The following is a 10,517-nucleotide window of genomic DNA, read 5'->3' as shown; positions in this document are numbered from 1 at the left end:
ATGAAAAAAATTCAGAGTTGTAATCTAGGTGCCTACTATGCAGACTAGGACTCGAATCCTATATCTTCAGTTTAAAATGTTGATGTACTCTTGACAGAACTACAGAAACTGTAAAGTATCTTAGAATTAAAAGATAAAAGAATCTGTAACTGCCATGTGAGTTATTTCATGTCCTTTTGAGGATTAATTCAGGCACTCTCTGATTACACACAAAACACCAGCCTTTAATGTGCACTTTGTATAAAATCCCAATTTTTATGCCTTTCAAATATATATTCCATCTTTGCTGATCAAAAGTTTCTGCATACATGGTGTTATGGGGAAAGTAGAAAAACATTGGTAAGAAACTTTGTTAAAAAATAAATTGAGTTGATGAACCAGCTTTCAAAGGAGCTGGCACTTCAAATTCCTTTATCTGAATCCTTACTGAAATGCCAAAACTTTCTTTTAAACCTAAAGATACATACAAGAGGCAGCCAAACTAAGCATTCATCTGCCAGCATTGCCTTTTTTCCAGCGAAGTCTTATGAGAAACTCAGAAAGCAGGGATGCCAATCTATAAAGAATTTGAAGACAGCTGCTTGCATCGAAGAGATCTTTGGGAATCTTTTTCTAAAGTGTTAAATCTTTGAAGGATTCTGTTCTTAGTTCTAGCAGAATATAGAGATTTCAAAGACATAAAACAGATGCAAAAACAATGACCTGTGCTTGGGGTACAATACTGTTTTAGGGGACCACATATTGAAATAATATCTTGACAAAAATGCTTACTTAAGACTAAGCAAGTTTTCAGGGGACTTGTCAAAGAAAACGTCGATTTCCTCTATGAAAGTAAAGTATAGATAACTAATATGAATGTTACTCAAATTATTTGTCACATCACAAAATACATAATGAAATTTGGAATATACACTTCTTTAGACAAATTACGAATCAAATCTGAAACTAACAATATTGTGGGTCAATTATATTTCAATTTTAAAAATATGGTTCAAAAACAGAGTACTTTCCTAATGTGACCTTTATGATGCAATCTTGTCAGTTAAGTCATAGGTTATTATACAGGTGGAACTCACTTTGTAGAGGTTACTGTATAACTGACAGGAGGAAGGATGAAAACTTCAGTAACTTGGGCCTAAGTTAAAATGTCATCATAAGACCCCCAAATGTATATTAGTTGTTATTTAAATATGGGGGGGAATAAATATAGGGGGCTCATACTTGATTCCGTGTGGGGGCAAGAAAATTGATTCTAGTTCTTCTTATATTAAACATGGGCACACAAGTACCCAAGTGGCTCGTTGGTCTAGGGGTATGATTCTCGCTTCGGGTGCGAGAGGTCCCGGGTTCAAATCCCGGACGAGCCCACTTCCTTTTCGAGCAATTCCAATAAATAATGAGGAAAAGTATTTTCTCTAATATTCTTGCCAAAAAGATGGGATTTCATTGCATTGACAATGGGATTGTCTTCCGAGCAGCTGGGTACTTAATTCCAGATCTTGATTGGGAGGTATCTGGAGTGTTGATGCTAATTCGCAGACGCCCCCCTAGTTCCTGTTCTCCTGGGGATCTCTATCCAAAAGTCAAGAACCAAGGCCTTGGGCACCTAGTTTGTGCCTACGTGTGTACGTGCCTACGTACGTACGTGTGCGTACTTGATTGGGTGGGGCGGAGCGGGGAAGTGTGAATTATGGTCAACCAGTACCTGCCTTCTTCTGGTAGAGATGTGGATTTGCATTTCCACTGCTATCTCCGACTTGAGTGATCATTCTCCCACTCGCAGCAGTTACTGGTACCGCACTGACTAAAGTAAAAGGCACTCCTAGTGGCTGCCGCCGCCATTCTCATTGTAATCAACGGTTAGGATGTAAGCCTCTTTTCCTGCGTTGCGCCTTGGAGCTGCACTCCCTGGTCAGTTTATTTACCTATTCATTCAACGAATGAATATTCAGTGAATACTACGTGTCAGCCTCTGCTGGATCCCAGGGATGCGGTGAGGGACCAGGAATAAAAGAAAAAAATTTTTTAAACAGTTTTTGTTTCTATGGAATTTAATAAATATCGCAAGTAACTAAATTTTGCAATTACCTTGCGTCCTAAGAGGAAGTGTAGAATTCCCACAAATATCCAGAGCCCACCTGTAGATTTCCGGGGAATATTGCCGGCCACAGTTTGTCCACCGGGAGAGAAAAACCACGAAGAGAAATCACTAACACTTGGAAGTTCAAGGGCTTCCCTACCCCAAACCTGGAAACTTGCCATACCTTCTCCTTGACCCCAGGAAAACCTCTCAATTTGAAACTGTTGAAAACGTTCAGGTGAATTGATTAATGAAATTTGCGAGATGAATAAATAAGATGGAGAGGGAAGGTATTAATCCAGTTACTTTGCTCATGCTAGCTAAATTAAGATGTATCCTCATGATAACCGTCATATGTGGTCAAAACTTAGAGTGAACACACACACAAACCACCACAGTTTCTTCCTTGCTTCTTGATACCCTAGAGACTCACCTGGCCCTGCTCATCTTGGTATTCTGAAATATTATCTCTTTTTTTTTTTTACCATTCCTTGTTATTTTTTGTCTTTCCTTGATCAATTTTGGGAACCCAATAAGTATGAAGGTATACGTTTAGAGAAGGATTTCCTCCAACCTCTATCCTTTAAGAATTTTCTCAGAATTTAAGAAGTCAGTTTTACATCATCTAAGCAGATTTAATGATCCTTTTTCAAAGATTTTACTATCCCAAGAAGGATGAGTTAAAGATATTGCCTGATAGTAAATGGCCCAGGTAGATCACTTTACAAGTGAAGCCCACAGTCAATAAACTAGACTCATAATCTCATTTTCAGTCATTTTTAGGGCCTAATTATATCTGCAGACCAGCAATCAAAGATCACTAGACATCTAAAGTGAATGTCTAATATGCATGACAGAGATGAATGTGAACTTAAAAAATAAAGGAAAATATTATGTAGAGAGGAGAAAAAAATCTCAGGCATGTTATTACATCTATTCTTATTTTAAAAGAGGCTGCTGGACTGAGCAACTTCACTTTCACTTTTCACTTTCACACATTGGAGAAGGAAATGGCAACCCACTCCAGTGTTCTTGCCTGGAGAATCCCAGGGATGGGGGAGCCTGGTGGGCTTCCGTCTATGGGGTCACACAGAGTCGGACACGACTGAAGTGACTTAGCAGCAGCAGCAGCAGCTGTTCAACAAGGTAACTCTTAAGTACAGAAGTCTCAAAGTTGAAATTGTGGGAGTAGACATGAAAAACTTAATAGACTAGTTGAAATAAAATGTAAAGGACATTTTCCAGAATGTGGAGTAATAATATAAGGGCACACTCCTGCAGTCATGCTCCTTCATATTTATCCAAATGAGGTGAAAAATCTAAGTCCACAAAAAAACCTGCACATGAATGTTTAAGGCAACTTTATTCATAACTGTCAATACTTGAAAGCAACCAACATGCCCTTCAATAAATTAATGGATAAACAAACCGTGGTACATCCATACAATGGAATATTAGTAATAAGAAGAAATAAGCTATCAGGTGACAAAAAGACATGCAGGAAACTTAAAAAACATATTACTAAGTGAAAGGAGCCAATTTGAAAAGGCTGCATACTGTGTGATTCCAACTATATGACTTTCTGGGAAAAGTAAAGATATAGAAACAATAAAAATATCAGTAGTTCTAGGGGATGTATGGATGAAGATGTGGAACACAGGGCAATATAACTATTCTGTGTGATACTGTAATGATGGATACATATCATTATACATTTGTCAAACCCAAAGAATGTCTAAAGTGAAGAGTAAACCCTAATGTGAAGAATGTTAATAATAATGTATTAATATTGGTTCATCAGTTGTAACAAATGTACCAAATAATATATGATGTAAATCATAGGTGAAGCTGTGGGGGACAATAGTAGGTGTGTGTGGACTCTGTACTTTTGTATTAATTTTTCTGTACACCTAAAACTGCCTTAAAAATAGAGTCTATTTAAAAATATAAACAGATTGTAACTAGGAGAGAATAATACTTTTAGAAAAGTAGAGGAAACATCCAGAGGTTTAAAATCCAAGTATAAAAAATTCTAAGGAAAAAAAAGGTAAAGCGAGAGAATACAGAACACATAAGTGAGAAAATTGACAAAAAAGTAATTTCTCAAACTGAAATAGATGATTTTTCCAATTTAATGATGTAATAGAGCTCCCAGAACAGTGAATGAAAATAAATACACACAAAGACATATCTTTCAGACATTTTAGTACATTGAAGACAAATCATCTTGAAATAAAGAAAAACTAATTACTAATGAAACATAGTAATTAGAATGACTTTGTAATTCTCAAAAGAAATACTGAAATCTAGAAGAAAATGGAGAACTCTTTCAAAATCCTGAAAAAAAAAATATTCCCTAGCATTCCATACCCAACCAAATATTCAAGCAAGTGTAAGAGAAATATAAAAGATATTCTCCAGCACCAAAATATTAAAAAATCTTATCTCCAGTGAAATATTTCTCAGGAAGACATCAGTAGGAAAACTGTACATCCAAAAAAAAAAAAAGAAAACTGTACATCCTAGTACAGAAAACACCCAATTTCTTTTTTTGTCAAAGCTTTTATAGTTATTTGTGGTAATTTGAGAAAACACTTTGATGTACAGGAAACAAAAATATCATGAGAGACCAGTGAATGGTATTTTCCAATCATAATATATGAACAATGATACTAATTCAATAAATATTATGATATAAGTAAATTCAGGAGAAAAATCAATAGTAAGGGTATCTGTATACGGTGACATTTAAGGCAAGGAAAGAGAAATGAATTTTCTTTTTATTTAAGAAGTAATCAATAGAAAATACTAAACTGAAAAAAATTTAAAAGTAGAAATAAAAGCATCTGTCTTAATTAAAACACAATTTGGTCTCTGTGACAAAGACCCCAATGAACTGTATGTCAAAGGAAGCAGAAAGAAAGAAAAATAGCGTTAAGTCATGTCCGACTGTTGCAATCCCATGAACTGCAGCCTGTCAGTCCCCTCTGTCCATGGGATTCTCCAGGCAAGAATACTGAAGTGGGTTGCCATTTCCTTCTCCAGGGGGTCCTCCCGACCCAGGAATTGAATCCAGGTCTCCCACATTGCTTTTTCTAACTGAGCTACACAGGAAGCCATCATGATCTCTCATGTAACAGTCTGAAGGTATAATCAATCCCAGAGTGATATTTTGGCTCTAGGGTGTTGCTTCTAATCTTTTATCTCACGGTTCCCTCCTTCCTATGGGTTTCCAATCTCTTTATATTTCATGACACCTTCATTCCTATAATGCTGCCTTTTTCAGCAAGCAGATACAGTCAGAAGAGAGAAATGAGTGGTATTTCTTTCCTCTTCTGAACATAACTTGAAAGCTTCACATCCACTTTATCTCTAATGTCCTGGTTTAGAAATTGGCCACATGACCATGCATCAGGGAAAGTTGTGTACTGTAACTTTTTCATGGATGGCTATGAATGCTACCAAATTTCCATTTCTTGGAAGGGAAGAACAAATACTAATGGTAACTAGCCATTTCTGTATGATATTTGGAAACATGCTGGTAAAACAAAAACTACACAAACAAAAAGCCAAATGACTGAAAATCTTTGTCTCTACCAAAAGGGGAAGAGAAACACTTTCTAACACACACATATTTCTGAAGTACTTGAGATTTTGAAATGTGTTGTTAACTTCGATTTAAATATGTTAACTTTTTTTTTTTTTTTTAAATAAGCTTTAAGCTGAGAACCAATGGTGGGTAAAAAAAACTTATCCAGGTTAAAATGAAAAAGGGCAAGAGCACTCCATGAGGGAAAATGTCTTGTTGGAAGAAAGGGGATATAAATTTTTCTTGATACAAAATCATGAATTGGACTGAGCATGAAAAATAAGGTGGAGGGACATGGGTTAAATTGAGGTGAAGATCCAGGCAGAACAATGCAGCCTACATAAAAATATAAGGACTTTTCCAAAAATGTTTTAAATTTATTTATTTCTAGTCGAAGGATCGGAGAAGGCAATGGCAAGCCACTCCAGTACTATTGCCTAGAAAATCCCATGGATGGAGGAGCCTGGTAGGCTGCAGTCCATGGGGTCGCTAAGGGTTGGACACGACTGAGCGACTTCACTTTCACTTTTCACTTTCCACTTTCACACATTGGAGAAGGAAATGGCAACCCACTCCAGTGTTCTTGCCTGGAGAATCCCAGGGACGGGGGAGCCTGGTGGGCTTCCATCTATGGGGTCACACAGAGTCGGACACGACTGAAGTGACTTAGCAGCAGCAGCAGTCGAAGGATAGTTGTTTTACAATACTGGGTTGGTTTCTGCCATACATCAATATGAATCAGCCATAGGTAAACATACGTCCCCTACCTCTTGTCCCTCTGTCTCACTCCCACTCCCCCAATTTTTTTTTTTTTTTAAAGGACTTTTCCAAGCAAGAAGAGAGATTGATTCTCTGGAACAAGTTAAGGATGGTTTTCACTGAAGAAAATGTAGAGCAATCTAAGGTAGTGTCCTCAAGAAATGGAGTAGGACCATATGATCGTTGCCCCACCCCCACCCCCATGTCTTCTGCCTGCCTTTTGCTGTGAAAACTTAGTCAAAGAATAAGTTTAATCAGAGAAGTGAGAAATGCTGAAACAAAGGAAAACAATCAAAGGAGACTAAATAAAAACAATGCAGTCAGTTAAGGACCTTTCTCAAAGGCTATAGATAATATTCTGAGCCATATCCTGTGAGCTGTCTTATAGATTCCAAAACACCAGGTGGAAAAGTTAACTACATGATGACCAGACTGTATCCAGGATATGAGCTGCCACAATTCTGAGAGCTGACCGCAAAGAAATGGGAACAAGTGCACCCTGGAACTGAAAAGTAACTGTTCCTAAAACAACCAAGATGATGCTGGTCAGGCCACTGATGACCAATTTCAATATAACTGTTAGAGATGACTGTGCTGTTTCTGCATGTAGCCCCTCCACCAAGGACGCTGTCTATAAAAGCTCTCATCCCCTGCTTGTGGTGGGGGAAGAGCGGAGAGTCGGCCTGTGGACAGATGTCTGCCACCCCCATGCTCAGTTGCCAGCATCTAAAATAAAGCAAACTTTCCTTTCCAGCAACCTGGCCTGTTTACTGGCTTTTGAGCAGTGAGCTGCCGGACCTCCCCTGCCCCCATGCACCTTTAGGTAACACTCACACTAAGAGTGTGAAAATGAAGCAGGAATCTGTTCCTACAGGATTTCTTCCATGTTTGCTGTTGTTCATCCTGTGATTGATTTACTTTCTTCACAAGAAAAATCTTCATGACCAGTTTCCATTCTCAGATTTATTGATGTTATCTGACCAGCCTCTCATGTGTTTCAAGACACCAGCCACAGTGATTTCCAACAGTCTTCTAGATATTCCTCACCTTTGAACACACCCTTTCCTTAGTCTGGGACACTCTCATTTTTCTCACCTCTAGAAAATTTGCTCAAGGCTCACCTTCAGTATTACCATCTCTTCTCAGGCATTTATGATTCATTATAATTAGAGTTAGTCTGTACTCATGTTCATTCATATGCATGTTTTCATTCCATGAAACAACCAAACCAATCAAAGCTCCCAAAAGACAGCTAAAATAGGTTTTTTCACTCTTTCCCATTCCCAGAAACATTTTTTCAACTCATTTTAAAAAATGAGTCACTTAGTATTTTTAGCACTGCACCCCTGGTAAGAGCAAACGAAAGTTGGGAAACATTTCCTCTAGAAAACCATTCAAGAAACACACGGGTGTTTGGAAGGAAAACAGAGTTCATGGTTCCTCTGATGCGGATGACCCGAGAGGAGAACCCCGAGAATTAAGGATTCTTTTCTACACAATTCACCCTAAAGTATTGCAAAAGGGGCAATAACATTGCATATAAATTGAGCCCTATTCAGATTCATCGTTTAATTTCCCAAATTATTTTATTAACCACGAGGTAGGAGTCCACATTCGCCAGCTTCCCTGACAACGACTCCAGGGGGACTGGTTTTGGGAACCTCTGCTCCCTGCGGTCTTTTCGGCCACGCTCTGGGGGAGCTGGACCAGGCTCCCCGGACGCGAGAGGGTGACAGCAAACTCGGACTTGATGCTGAGGGTGCCCCCTGCCCGCGGCGGGAGAAAAGGAAAGAAGGCCCACGCAAATGTGTTTCTACTAAGTCTCCTGTGAGAGCTAAGCTTGGTTTGTTTGTTTTTTCCCCCGTCGCAGCTTTTCCAATCCAGTTCTTTGTCCATTCGTGTGAAAACGGGCCACCTCCACGTCTCCCAGACGTCTCCGAGCCACCTCCTAACCGTCTTTCTCTCTGAAATAGTGAGCTCCCCAATATGAACTCGGAAACAAACCTTGCCAAACTCTTAAGATGTAAAGACGAGGTGGCCGAGTGGTTAAGGCGATGGACTGCTAATCCATTGTGCTTTGCACGCGTGGGTTCGAATCCCACCTTCGTCGACCTGGCATTTTTAGTAAGGAGAAAGGAAAATCACCTACCCAGATCTAAACTTTGAATTCACCTATGAGAAAGCTGCTCTTACTTCCCTACTCACAGTTGTTAGAGTGGTATGTGTGGGTTTGTCCAGTTTCCGGGGATAGCTCATTTGACTACTGTCATTTGATGAAGTTCCTCCAGGAAAGTGGAGGAAGAGATAAGTGAAAGACAGACAAAGCTGGTAGAACTGGAATCTGGTCTCTCCAGTCCCTCACTTTAGAAGTTATTACTCCAATGAGCAATAAAATAAATTCATCAACAGATACAGTCAGCAGAACAAACAGACCAAGGCAGAATTTGAATTAGATTCTCAAGAACAAATCTGCTGACAAAATTGAATAAATGTATAACACTGAAGAGATGAGTACATGAGTTTTTAAAAGATCAAGGAATTTGGAGGTAACTTAGTTTCAGATGACAACCACACAAACCTCTTTCTAAGAGGCCACATGCAGTATTCTGCATGAGGGTGGAACCAAGAATCTGTTGAGTGATTGGATTGGATATTTCCAAATTGTACCCCTGAGAACTTGAAAATGAAGACACCCTGTGTAAAGGTCACATGAAAAGAAGCATCATTTAGAGACTGTCACAATCCCAGGATTTGGTTGGGAAAGTCTGGGTAGAGTGACTTGCAGGACTCCATCTGAGACTTTCAGTGAACTGAAGGTTGTATCATAAAGCAACAATAAAGTCATATTTTACCCCATTGGGAGATTAAAATTTGTTCTTTGTGGTAATAGACACAACGCACATGTTCTTCACTCTACCACGTTGCAATTAAAGTACCCCAAACTGAAAGAAAGGGTGTCCTCTTTCCCTGAGGTACTCATATTTAATCTTCTTGGCCTGCTAAGAAGTGATATCCTTGACTATATTTAATGTGAGACTCTCATAAGCCACAGAATAGATATCAGACAAATTTTCCTGGATGCACTTCCCAGGCTCTAATTCATTTCCAGTGGTGAATTAGAGTTCTTGTTCCTTACTTGTAGGTTTTTCATAACTAACTTTAAAAAGGTATATAGTAGTTTTGGTATTATATTTTAATTTGACCCAAGAACTGAATTTTTACTCTTATTTTTAAAATAGCTTTATTAAAGTATAACTGGTATATGATGAACTGCATATATTGACAGGGTACATTTTAATGAATTTTGACATATGTATACACATACCATGACCCCAATCAAGATAGTGAACTTATCTGTTGTCCCTGAAATCTCACTGTCCCTTTTAGTACTTCTTTTCTCCTTCCTCTTCTGTACTGAGTTTTGAATTACGTTTCTTTAGCTGTGTCAGAAAGATTACAAGATGGTGTAACTAGAGGTGCAGAAACCAGAAGTTATTCAAACATGGAAAGGCCCCAGATGCCAGACTATGTACCTTCTATCAGCCTCTAAAGTCAGAGGTGGCCTATATGTGACACAGCATTTCCTCCACAGTACTATTTACCACGAATGGATGAAAAAATAAGTGAAAAGAAAAAGAATGTGCAGGAATAATCTACAAGATTTGGCAAGTCCTTGGAGTTCAGATATGTATTTAACCGGTGAAGAAATCCTCAAATCTGTAGATAGAAATTAAGAGAACTGGCAAGCACATATGAAGAAGGAATGTGGAGAGAACATGAGGTTGATGAAAGAACACACATTTTGGAGCAAAAAAAAAAGTCTGCTTTCCACTAGTGGCTTTGCCATTTAGCCGTGTGACTTGAAGAAGCTATTTCCCCCTGAGCCTCAGCTTCACATCTTAAATGAGGATAATGATATGTGTTCATGAAAAATTAAACTGGACTCAATAAAACAATGAGAGTGATTCACTTTTTATCTTTCCCTGATCTACAGTCCTGAATAGATAGTGGCAATTATTGCTGAGGTCCTTTTGGTGGTATTTCAAAAAGTATCTCAGGTCATTTGTTTGCAAGTGCAGATTTAAAGTA

The 10,517-nt window shown here is 38.5% G+C and overlaps 2 non-coding genes across 2 annotated transcripts; both read left to right on the top strand.

The window, feature by feature from the left end:
• Positions 1 to 1,295: 1,295 nt before the first annotated feature.
• On the top strand, positions 1,296 to 1,367 carry TRNAP-CGG (transfer RNA proline (anticodon CGG)). Its single transcript has one exon. It is a non-coding gene; the product is annotated as a tRNA-Pro (tRNA).
• A 7,089-nt stretch (positions 1,368 to 8,456) lies between these two features.
• Positions 8,457 to 8,538, top strand: TRNAS-GCU (transfer RNA serine (anticodon GCU)). The gene has a single exon. It is a non-coding gene; the product is annotated as a tRNA-Ser (tRNA).
• The last annotated feature ends 1,979 nt before the right edge of the window (positions 8,539 to 10,517 follow it).

The sequence above is a fragment of the Moschus berezovskii genome, chromosome 23 (assembly GCF_049115385.1).
Source record: "Moschus berezovskii isolate FMDL1 chromosome 23, NW_MosBer_1.0, whole genome shotgun sequence".
Classification (NCBI taxonomy): Eukaryota; Metazoa; Chordata; class Mammalia; order Artiodactyla; family Moschidae; genus Moschus; species Moschus berezovskii.
Note: the sequence above shows the minus strand (reverse complement) of the source record. Positions and strands in the feature narration are given on the sequence as shown.